Source organism: Globicephala melas, chromosome 7 (genome assembly GCF_963455315.2).
Source record: "Globicephala melas chromosome 7, mGloMel1.2, whole genome shotgun sequence".
NCBI classification, from domain to species: Eukaryota; Metazoa; Chordata; class Mammalia; order Artiodactyla; family Delphinidae; genus Globicephala; species Globicephala melas.
The window spans coordinates 49812761-49825604 of NC_083320.1; positions in this window are offsets into that span (position 1 = coordinate 49812761).

Below are 12844 nucleotides of genomic sequence, written 5' to 3' on the forward strand. Positions count from 1 at the left end.
TTCTTGATATTACCAAAGAGGAAACATCTTGCTGAAGTGCATGTATTTTTAATTAATTTTTATTGAAGTATAGTTGCTTTACAATGTTGTGTTAGTTTCTACAAGCACATGTATATTTAACCTCACAACAGTCTGATGGCAATGCCATCTAATGTTATTAAAACAATTTAATTTAGGCAAGATGCAAAATATACTAGAAGAGTTAAGCAAAACAACAGAAGATTCTCAAAGAACAGATCATGGTCTTTGACAGAATATAAACACAATATTTGAATTTGAGCTCTCTGCAGTATTTTGAATGAATTTTTGCTTGCTACTAATAATTTTAGGAAAAGCTGATTAGAAAAACCAAACAAATCTAAATTTGGCTTATAATAGAATTTTTAAAGAGAAGATATTTCTTTTCTAAATCAGAAAAAAGAAAGCATGTGAGTATGCAACAAAAGAGACATTCCAGTAAAATACAAAGAAAGTAAAAGGGAAACATTTATATGACTATGAAAGGGAAGATCTCTATGTGAAAAACTCCTAATATCAATTTGTAAAGGCTGTTTTCTGACCCTTATAAATAAAAGCACAAGTTTAATTCTTTATAATATCCCAGCACTGAAAAATGTAAAAAGAAGGTCTTAGAATGTTGTATACCTCTAGAAATGGATTTGAGATGATGAAATTACAGTGTAAGTGACAGTGATATTATATGATAGTGTTAAAATATTTTCTGCAATAAAAATAACATCATGGGCTTCCCTGGTGGCGCAGTGGTTGAGAGTCCACCTGCCGATGCAGGGGACACGGGTTCGTGCCCCGGTCCGGGAGGATCCCACATGCTGCGGAGCGGCTGGGCCCGTGAGCCATGGCCGCTGAGCCTGCACGTCCGGAGCCTGTGCTCCGCAACGGGAGAGGCCACAGCAGTGAGAGGTCCGTGTACCGCAAAAAAAAAAAAAAAAAAAATCATATGTGACTATATTACAATACTTGAGTATGTTACATATAAACATGGTTCATTTCTAAATGCTTTAAGAATTTCAACAACAATTTCAATTATAACTGCCTGAGCAAGGGATCTGCTTAGGTAAATCAAGTAAAGCCAGAAAGGGAAAAACCTCTAGTGAAAGAAAGAAGAAAAAACCAAAAGAACTAGTTAAGTTTCTGTGAATTGGGAAAATAGGTAAGGCTGATCTGCAAAAGGGATCGGGGCACCCAGCCTCTGGTTGGAAAGGTTCCTCATGCTTTGGGGGTGCTTCTGCTTCCATGCATTTACCAGACTCCTGCATGTGTATATCGAGTACCTGCTATACCTCATATAGAATCCTAACACTGGGAACACAAGTGGACCTCAAGAAGCTCGCAGACGAGTGGCAGAGACAGGCATGAGGGAACATACAGTATGGATAATGTTATAAAGGCCCTATGATTGATGTAAGTATAGGAAATGTAGAATGTGAAGGGGGCTCTCCTAAGACAATCTGAGCAGCTAACAGAAGATTACTTGAAGTCACTTGATTTCAATCTTAAATAAGTGAGAATTAGCCAAGTGAAAAAGCAGATAAGGATGTTCAAATTAAAGGGAGGTATAATGGCACTAAGGCAAGAAAGACCACAGTGTTTGTCCTTTGAGATGGCTGACCCCTTAGGTGTATGTGGGGAAGTGACAAGGGATGAGTCTTGTTTATACAGTTGAGGAGATCAAAATTGGGCTTTATCACAAAGGTAAAGAGTGAATTTAAACAAGAAACATTGATTTTAAACAGAAAAGTGACAATCTTAGTTTCAGAATTTTCCCTCTGGAAATGCCTAGGAAAAAGCATCTTTCAAAAAGGGAGGCAAAAAATAATAATTTCCACTCAAGGAGATGGGAAATGCTTCCATAAACTGAGGTAGTGGCAATGAGGGGAAAAAAGGAGGCATGCTAACGAAGAAATGTTTAAGAGAAAGAAGCAACACAAGTTTGATAGTTGATAGTATGTAAGCTAAAGAAGGTGATTCTAGGATCATTCCGTATTTCTGACTTGAGGGGCTGGGTGAGTGGTAGTTCCACATATAAAATTAGAGAAAACGGGCTTCCCTGGTGTCGCAGTGGTTGAGAGTCCGCCTGCCGATGCAGGGGACACGGGTTCGTGCCCTGGTCCGCGAGGATCCCACATGCCGCGGAGCGGCTGGGCCCGTGAGCCATGGCTGCTGAGCCTGTGCGTCCGGAGCCTGTGCTCCGCAACGGGAGAGGCCACAGGAGTGAGAGGCCCGCGTACCGAAAAAAAAAAAAAAAAAAATAGAGAATAAAGAGAGGAAGTTGGAATTTAATTAACAATAACTTTATTTTAATGGAAGCTCATGTTTCATTTTGCCCTTAATTCTCCCAGTGAATTTCTAACATCGCTATTATCGTTGACTTCACTGAACAAAGTGTTGGGCAAATCTTTATGCTGCGACTCCCCAGAAAGCATCTTGAAACACGTGGGGTGAAATATTTGTGGGGTGAAATATTTGTGGATTTGTGAAATCAAGTTGCTGTCAACAATAGGATTGTCCTAGTTAAAAAGAAAAGACAAAAACTTGCTCTTATTTTTCTCTTTTCCATAACATATGTATTTTAGGCTCCTAATATAATGACATTCCTTATCTGAAAGGATTCGAGGTAGAAAATCCTTCAATCAAAATATTTGATTGAATGTATATTCAATATATATTCAATATATTGTATATATTGAATATATCCTTCAATCAACCTATTTCTCTAGCACTGTCATAAGTCTGAAATTGTTTTGTCAGAATGCTGAATTTGCCAAGCCAAGAGGTTACTATATATGAAGATGCCAACTGTTTTTCTTCCTTTGTTGATTCTTTGCGGTACGCAGGCCTCTCACTGTTGTGGCCTCTCCCGTTGCGGAGCACAGGCTCCGGACGCGCAGGCTCAGCGACCATGGCTCACGGGCCCAGCCGCTCCGCAGCATGTGGGATCCTCCCGGACCGGGGCACGAACCCGTGTCCCCTGCATCAGCATGTGGACTCTCAACCACTGTGCCACCAGGGAAGCCCCCTTTGTTGATTCTTTTCTTGAAACTGTAGACACCCTTTTCCCTGAAACCATCTTGTTATCAGTCAGTTCCTTTCATGCCATACTTCATACCATATGCTTCTCTAGTAAGTTTATTCAGTCATTCTAAAGGGCAACATCTAATCCTTTCCCGTCTGTTCAAAATCTTTGCACTCTATAAATTTACGTGATAATCCCAGGGGTAGAAAAAACAGCAATCAAAAATCCTCTACCAATGAAACAGGATCATGGCAAGTAAATTAGAATCTTTCTGTAATTGTGCATTAAAAGAATCAACTAGAGGAACAAAACTTGGGAAGAAAAGAGAAGAGGTGAGACAAATACCTGCTAATGACAATCCCAAGCAATCCTGACAATTATCTCACATAGAAAACAAAGTTTCTCAAAATGAAGTAAAAGATCAAAGAATCTTTAACATGATATTGAACAAAAGAACAAGGCAAAAAAAATTACTTGCAGTATTGTACCATTTATATAAATTTCAAAAACTATATTGTTAAGGAATGCATACATAGGTAGTTAAGAAAGAAATGCAGTGGCATTTTGATCACAAAAATCAGTAGAGTGGTTTCTTTTTTTTTTTGTAATTATATACATATTTTTTTCACATCTTTATTGGAGTATAATTGCTTTACAATGTTGTGTTAGTTTCTGCTGTATAACAAAGTGAATCGAAACTATATGTAATAATATGAAAAGATTTTACAACATAATATTGAATAATGCATCAGAATGACACATATACAGCATGATACTATTTATGAAAAATTTGTAAACTCACAAAGTAGTGCCATACATTGTTTATGTGTACGCAGATTTATTGCAAACATATAAAAATTGGAGAAGAAGGATACTCATCAAATTCATGAAGATGGCTGCTTTTGCATAAAAATAAAAGAGGGGGAACTGAGGTTGAAAAAGAGAGAAAAAAAATCAGTACAGTGATACCCTCTCACTAAGCAGAGGAATTACCTGGGAGGAGTGGCTTCTTGAAAGCTGTTCATATTCTAATTTTCAACCTAGAATATGTTACAGAGACGTTTGCTTTGTAACAATTTATTATACTATGTTTTGATGTTTTTTGCACTTGTCCATGTGAGTGTTATAATTTACAATAGAAAGATATTTTCATAATAACACAAATAAAAGAACAGAGCACAGATAAGTGCACTAAAGAACTTTTCTTCATGGTTTATCATCAATCTGTGAAAAGTTGTTACCTGGCAAGTTTGCTGAAGCAATTTCAATAGAGTCATTCAGAAAAATACTTAAATAAGGCCATGGGGTCATATACAACAAAAGATAATGAGCCAGAGAGTTTTCCATTTTTCAAAAAATAGGAAGCAAGAGCCTGAAACTTTACAAGGTTATATAATTATCCAACAGTGAATGTGTCGACGCCTTTAATTCTATTGCCTCAAAATTGCTAAATTTCAATTTCCTGACCAAAAATTCCTCTGAAACAAAATATTTATTTGTTAACCTAATGTTAAAATATACATAACACTTTACATATTTCCTATAAAATACTAGTACAGGTTTAAGCCACAATGTATTATATTTTTCTAGCCTTTTTATTGTGCTCTGTACCATTCTATTTACAGTAATATGACCAACAAATCTTAAATTCTTCCATGAACTATTGAATTAATGGTACCAGAAAAATATCAACTGTCGCTCTAATAAATAAAATTAAAATGAACTTTGATACATAAAGGCTGAAAATAATTCTTCTCAGTAAAAAACACAGGCAAATACCAAAAGCGGGATTGGGCACTTTAGCTGGCCCCTCTATCACCCACCCCATAATTTCCCTCAGTACCCATCAATCCATCCTAAATAAAAGTGTTATAAGTAAACAAGGAAATGAGCAAGAAGAAATGTGTGCTTGCCATACAGCCTCAAGGCAACAGACTCAGCACTCCTTCCTACAGTATTCATGTCCTACTATACCTGAAATTGTTTGCTAAGTACACACCAATCAATGAGATCATTTATCCCCAATCTTCATTAAACATGCTGTATTTTAAGAATTAATACACTTCTCTGTATTTTTCAGGCAAATGATCAAGATTTAGATTACTCCCCAAAATCATGATAGGCATTATCTGACAGTTATAGTTTATAGAGATCATATCTAATAAAGAAATTAACTAAAGCTTCATCCTATAACTTTGGTGGTCACCAGGCCATAGCCAATACACCAAAGGGCTCACAGATTCTCATTAAGCAAAAGCCTTCTTGGTGTTCATACATACACATTGATGCCTACAGTATTTGGTTACAATTTGCAACCAATCTGTGCCCATCTTGCAGCAAGGCCAAATACTGAGTGAAAGAAAATAAACCTAAGAGAAATAGACTGGGCTCATAGGCCCAGTCCCGCTCCATGAACTGGAATACTCCTGAGTCCAGACGTACCAAATCCCAAGGATACCAAATAATTTCAGGTGAAATGAATATAAAAGATAAAGCAACATAGATTCTCAGGGTTAAATGGCACTTTTAAATCATCAGATCCAATCATCCATCCAACAGTACACAATATTTCAGTCAGACAGTCATCCAAACCTTTGCTTGAATGGAACTTGCAGATTTTCAGTTACTAAGTGTATACAGTTACATATGCTGAGAAAATTTGTTTGCGAATAGTCATTTTAGCGTATGAAGGAGGGATGGCTAATGGGATTGAGAGCCTGACATGTATTGACATTGATTGACATTCCTGACATTCATGTTTTACTGGTGGGCAGGGCTATATGCCTAAAGGCAGGAGTTTGGCCCCTCACCTCCTGTCATGTGTTATGGGCTTTCTTCCACTATCTGTGTCCAACCCTGTGGTTTATTGACTAGTTGCATGTAACTGGGTGATAAAGTGAGGCCAGATATGTAGTACAAAACTTATTTCTAATTCAGTGGGCAGGAAGCAGGAAGTCCCTCATAAACTTCCTGATCCAAGTCTTGTTCCCCAATGTAGTTTATGTGAGATATTGGAAGAGGGTAATAAAAACAATACTGTTCACATTTGTGTAGTAAGTCTTACGTATACACACCAAAATTCAAAATTAAGGTGGGATGAGAGGTACATTGAACCCCTAACATCCATGCTGTGATAGGCATTACTCAAGGTGCCAATATTAGAATGATAATGCTCCTACCCTCAAATAATGTACAAGCTAAATGAGGCATAAAGAATTATAGCCAATAGGAGATAACTGTATCCTGGATACAGTACTCAGCTCTACGTGGAGGACAGCTAAATTTATTACTCTGCTTTGAAATTGTCCATTATCCATACCCCCAGTGGAGCTATAATGTCCACAGGGTAACAACCTTATTTTTTGTTGTGTATCCAGAGACCAACACATTGCTTGGCTCACAGTAGGAGCCTAGAAATATTCGTGGACTTAATGTTAACCATTAGTTAGTCAATCAGATAATTAATGTTCCAAGAAAATACAGTCTTTAGGTAGAATATATCTAATGACAAATTAGATATGTATGTTTTCAATAGCTAGGAAACTATAAAATTCCCAGTAAAACTTTTTACCAGAGATCATTTTGATATAAATGAAATAGACTGAAATAGAAATAGAGTATGTATTTTGACAGATAAAAATATTTATTAATAGTAATATTCATAACTCTGCATATAGGTATATAGGGATGATATCCAGCTGAAACATACCTGTATGGTGTTCCAGATGTTTACAGCTGGAGTCTGCTCTGACTAGCAGTGCTGGTTGGGTGCCTATATCACATCAATAGTCAAATATTATTAATATCACCATATATACACACAAGTGAAAACCACAGATGAGTATCTATCTCAAGGAATTCGTTGTGAGTAATGCTATAAAGTGATTTTAATCCCATTATTGATTTTTATTTCAGTGTTTTTCAAATTGTATGTCTGTGACTCCTAAGAGTTATGGAGACATTGTTGAGGGATGGAAAAGTTCAGCTGTCTCTCTCCCACCCCCCAACACCCTCCCAGAGCAGCTCAGTCACTACAACCTCATCCTCCCATCCCAGTAGTCTTCCTCCCAGAGAACTGAGTAACAAAGCTGTTTCTTTTCTTTTCCTTTCCAGGAAAGCAGTCACTCTGAGCCCTGTGAGTGAGATGAGTGTACGTGGGTATGTATGTATTGAGAGCTGCCTGACTCCACAAGGGTGGTTACATTCTAGTGAAACTTTTTAAAACACTTAGTTAAACATTTATAAGTATATATAACTATTACCTAGCTATTAATTAGCTGCCTTTATAGTGCTGATGAAGGCTATACTCTTTCACTATTAAAAATTGTGAAGACACATTTTCTCATTTTGTATCAATCTGCTTTTCTAGCCTATAGAGATCAAACAAAATTAATAATTCTGTGTTATCTAAATTTGAAAGTATTAATCTATTACTTTTCCATACTGAAGATCACTGCCTTAGAGGGAAAAAACTACTCAGTAAATATAAGTGGAAATGCTATGTATATACTCCACATCAGATAAAAGAAATGTTCCCATTTGGAACTATGAGACCGTTAAGAGTCTTTATTACAGTGGGACAGAAAACAACCCAGGAAAAGATCACCCTCACATCAGCTGCTAAGTCAGATTTAAGTTTTTCCTACTTCATTTACTTCTTAATAACCTCATCCAGTTATCTAAAATTTTTATCATATTTATTGAAATAGACCTTCGTGTGTCTGCCTAGTATGCTTTTCCTTTGGGGAATCACTTTCTCTGCAGTAATCTTTAGTTTATATGATTCAGGTCAGGCTGACCCAGCCCCAGGAAGGAGCACATGCCCCAAGGCAGGACAATCAAACATGCCCCTAGAACTTTTGTGAAAGCTTTCTGTAAAGGCACTCATGCTTCCTCTAAGATCATTAACTTAAGGACCATGTACCCAGAGCTTCAGGGGCTATGTTTCTCACTACATAGAGGTGTGTTCCCCGAGAACGAGGCCAACAGAGAAATGCAGATCTGAGAGATGGTGCAGACTGTTCAACAGTAAGTCAGTGAGAACTAGATAGAGATGTTTTTAATAAAATATCTTGGAAGTACCACTGGTGTTATGAAATCCGTGAAAGGAAGTTTTCTTCTCCTATTAGAATACAATGTTATATGTTTCAAAATTTTATATGTTTCAAAATTGAAAGATATCACATTAGCCATCCATAGTAACTATGTAAATATGCAATGAGAAGAGGGAAAATAAATGCCTTCCTAGGCAGAGGGAGACATGGTCTCATCCAAGAAATATAATTACTCTTAAAGTCTTTTTCTGTGTATTTTCTCAATCACAACTTGCAGTCAGTCCCTTTCCTTCCTTACCACATTGCCATCGTACCTACAGAAATCTCAGGGCTTCCTGGAGTCAGTCTAAACTGGGATGCTGCCAAACGTGTAAAATAGCAAGCAGCCTAGCAAATATGAGAGGTAAGCAGTCTGACAGAGAGCGTGGCAAGTGAAAAGACAGACAACAGACATAAAGGAATTTCTCCAACAAGACTTGTAGGAAAATGCACAGAACACAGCACAATATAGGTACCCAGTATTCCATCTCTATTTTACCTAGCCAATTTCAGAGGAATTTACTATTAATTTTATTTTTCCCTGATTGCTAATATTTTATTGCCATTTCTGAAAGGACCTGATGAGCAGGAAGACTTTTCTTTGTCCATAAATTCTAGAATAAACACCAAAGAGTCAGTGTGGCTTAGAAAGCTAAGAAACAAGGTCAGACACCTGGGATCGCAGGATTACCTGGCTGGTATACTTTCCAAGGCAGATCTGGGTCTGCCCACTGTGACACTGTGCATTGTCTGCTGAATCACAACTGACTTTCACCTGGGTGAGGGGTGAGAAGACAGCCGATGAGGGCAGACAGAACTTGCTGGACAGGTACAGAGGCCTTGGACTCTAGATAGAAGATCAATCAGCACACCTAAATCTGCAGCAGTGACTCAGGTAGGAAGTGTTTTTGAGCCTAGCTGTAAACTCTCCTGCATACCTCTACCACATACTAAAAGGCCTGTGAGGAGAAAACAAGAAGCAATAAGTCAGCACAAGCAAAGGCAAAGCAGACAGTGGGCAGGGGGTGAATAAAGAGGGTACATAAATTCACAATCCCTATTCTGATCAAATTTAAGAAAAGTCTGGGCTCCAAAAATTCTTGAACTCTGAGTGTGACAGGACATGCTATTTCTGGTGTTTGATCTTAGAACCTTGTCCCTTTTCTTGTTTGAACAGCAGTGTCACTGAGAAGCCTTCCACAGACATGTACAATTAAATCATACCTTAAGAGCCATCAGCATGGCAAAAACAATTGTTACCAAGGTTAATTTCTTTAGTAACCTTTAAATTTATTTCTAAACATAAGTTACCAAGTGCATATAAATAATTATTTGATTTGTGGATGTTTCTGACAAAGCAGAATAAAGAACCATCTTCCAAGATACATGATGATAAATGAAACACCAGACCAAAAGGATGACTAGAATAGTCCTTTCTCATCCTGAAGTAACACAATTTTAAAAGTCATCGATTCTCAAGGTCAAGCGATTATTGCCATCATTTCCAAAAAACTTCAAACTCATAGATATATCGCTCTTATCTGATGCAGAAAAGTGAGAAAACACAAAGCAAACAAATGTACCAGTGTAACAGAGTAAACTACTGAACAGAGACATTTAAACAACATCACAGGTTTTCATTATGGAAAACCAAAATAGTTAGCAGTTTTCACAGAAAATGCTTCCTACTTCTTTTACAAATCATTAAACAGAGACACTTTTGTCTTAAAATTCCTGTGTGATCCTATTTTTCTTTCATAATGATCTTTCTTTTTTTTGGCTGTTTCAAAATAATGGCTTAACTAGTCATTAATACTTTAAACTCGTGTAACTGTTTCACAATTTAAATTCAGTATAGGCACACTCATATTTATAAAGGAAAGTGTCAAAGTAAGGTAGAACAAAGGCAGAATGCTGAGGAAAAGGGTGGATGATAAGAATAATCACCCTTTAAAGGAACTATGTTGGGCTTTCACCCAATTCCTTTTAGGTCTGTCCCACCTTAAGATGCACTAATCAATTTTTGTGGCAAATCTGCTGATCTGAAATCACATTATGTTGTTTTTTATACACTCCTGACAGTCAGTATCTACGTTTTCCTTTCTCTTGAGAGGTGTCTGCTTAGGTCAGAACAAGTTATTAAAAGTGAAATTATAACTTCCAGTTTCAAGATCACCAAGTCATAGCTTCTCAGCAATTAGAAACTGAAGGTGCACACACCTCTCATAATTTCAGAAACTAAGCGAAACTATTCATCTGTTTTCAGGGGATCAAAAGCAGATCCATGATCTTCTGGTAGAAATCAGAGTTGACATAACCTTTAGAAATGCTACCTCTTCTAAGCAGTGCCACCAGATGAACACAACATACCATACTCAGTTTTGACTGATGTGTAATAACTGTCCTTGAGGCTACAGCCAAAAATATAATGCACAGGTTATTAGAATATCAGATCTGTGGTCCCCCTAGCAATATCTGTTGAACAGCAACAAAAAAAAAGTATGGCCATTGAAGGGAAAAACAAAACACAGGTGAAAGCAGTCCTGATTTCCTAGAATCAAAATCTGTTCCCTAACTGTATACCGCCATTGCCAATGCCCTAGTTCAGATCCTCGCTGCCCATAACTGACCTACCCCAAGAACTTCCTAATTGGTTTTCTTGGTTTCCCTACACCGAGTCTTGCTCTCTCCCCTCACTCTCAATCCATTCTGCGTACAACCACTGGATTCATTACTGAAAACAGGTTGTCTTACCATTCCACCATTCCCTGAATTCCCAGTTTATATATATATATATATACACATATATATGTGTATATATATATAAAAGAATTATATAATAATATGTAATCACATAGAATGGGCAACTGTGTAGGACTTTATGGCAAATAGTTTTGCATTCAGTCTCCCTCTGGCTCCATCTTATTATTCGAACATTATTTTCTAATCATACTGATTTATCTTTTTATGCTTATTTTGTTGCATTGTATGTATTTTGCAATTTGCTTTTAGAAATGTGTTGGGTATGAATTTATTAAATAATTACTCATTCATTTAGGTACAGCTCCAAGCTACCCACTCTGTGAGGCTATCCTATTCTCCTCCAGGGAATCAGTCACACTTCTTCAGCTACTTTCATATTTGCCTCTATTCAAGCACTTGCCGCATAATGTAATTATTTGTTCCACTTAATTATGACAGGAACTTGTCACAGGGACTCCTGCCATCACTATATATGATCCAGCACTATATATATATATATATATATATATATATATATATATGGGGGGTGTGTGTGTGTGTGTATATATATATGCCAGCACCTCACACAGTGATTAGTGGCACAAAATGAATATTTGTTGAATAAATGAATGGTTCCTGTCTACAGGTAACTAATTTTCTACCTGAGTGTCATTAGGATCAAAAGTAGAGTGAGAAGACAAAGGCCCAATCAGTCGAATATTTACTGAGGCCCTGCTACATGCAGGGTACTGTGCTAGTCACTGGAGAGGGATGAACAAGAGTTTTCTCCAGTCCCCTTATAGTTTAGAACACAGAAGGGAAGAAAGGAAAAAAATATATATATATATATATATATATATTTACAATCTATATGTATACTCTATTTAAAAGTTTCAGTATTTCTTCAATTTTTTTTTTTTTTTTTTTGTCTGTGTTGGGTCTTTGCTGTGTGCGGGCTTTCTCTAGTTGTGGCGAGCGGGGGCTACTCTTCACTGCGGTGCACTGGTTTCTCATTGTGGTGGCTTCTCTTGTTGTGGAGCGCGGGCTCTAGGTGCACACGTTCAGTTGTTGTGGCTCACGGGCTTAGTTGCTCCGTGGCATGTGGGATCTTCCCAGACCAGGGATTGAACCTGTGACCCCTGCATTGGCAGGTGGATTCTTAACCACTGCACCACCAGGGAAGTCCCTGTATTTCTTCAATTTTAAGACATGCCCACTCCAACATTTTTTAACGTTTTAAAATTTGTGATGTGTCTTATAATTGAAAAAAAATCAATTGCATACATATATATAATACTATATTATACTATATAACAATTATATTTATAGACCATATTACCTCAGCATGACTAACACAAGAGCCAGGTCTGACTGTGACATTTGTACCTTAACATTGTACAGTACTTTTTATAAATGAAATAATTCATAATTTGATGAAGAAATTTCCTGGATTCTTAATGCCAAATAAGGCTGAACTTAAAAGAATAAGTAATTAATATATTCAGACCCAATCACATTCCCAAAAAAAGATTCCAAGCAAGCTGCAAAATGCTCTCAATTGTAAGATACACCATTGTTTCAATAACTTCTCTATGATTAAAAAATACATATATATTTATATATCACCTAAAATGATTTTTTTCAATTATAAGAAACATCAAAAATTTTAAATGTTAAAAATTTGTGGCAGGGCATGTCTTAAAATTGAAGAAAGACAGAAATTACTTAAATAATTACAAGTATACAAGTCTGCAAGGAAGAAGTACTAAGAGCTACGGTGGCAGTCATGGGGAAAGGACAGGGAAGCCATCTCTGTGCATGTGGCATTTAAGCTGAAGCCTGAGCACTTGTAAGGGAAGAGAGTATAGATGGTGCTGGCCACATGGAAAGATGTACCCTTAACAACAGGAGCTGTGCCAGAGCTACTGGGTGAGGAGACCAAAGTAGAAAATGTCAGCATACTTGTATCTGAGGA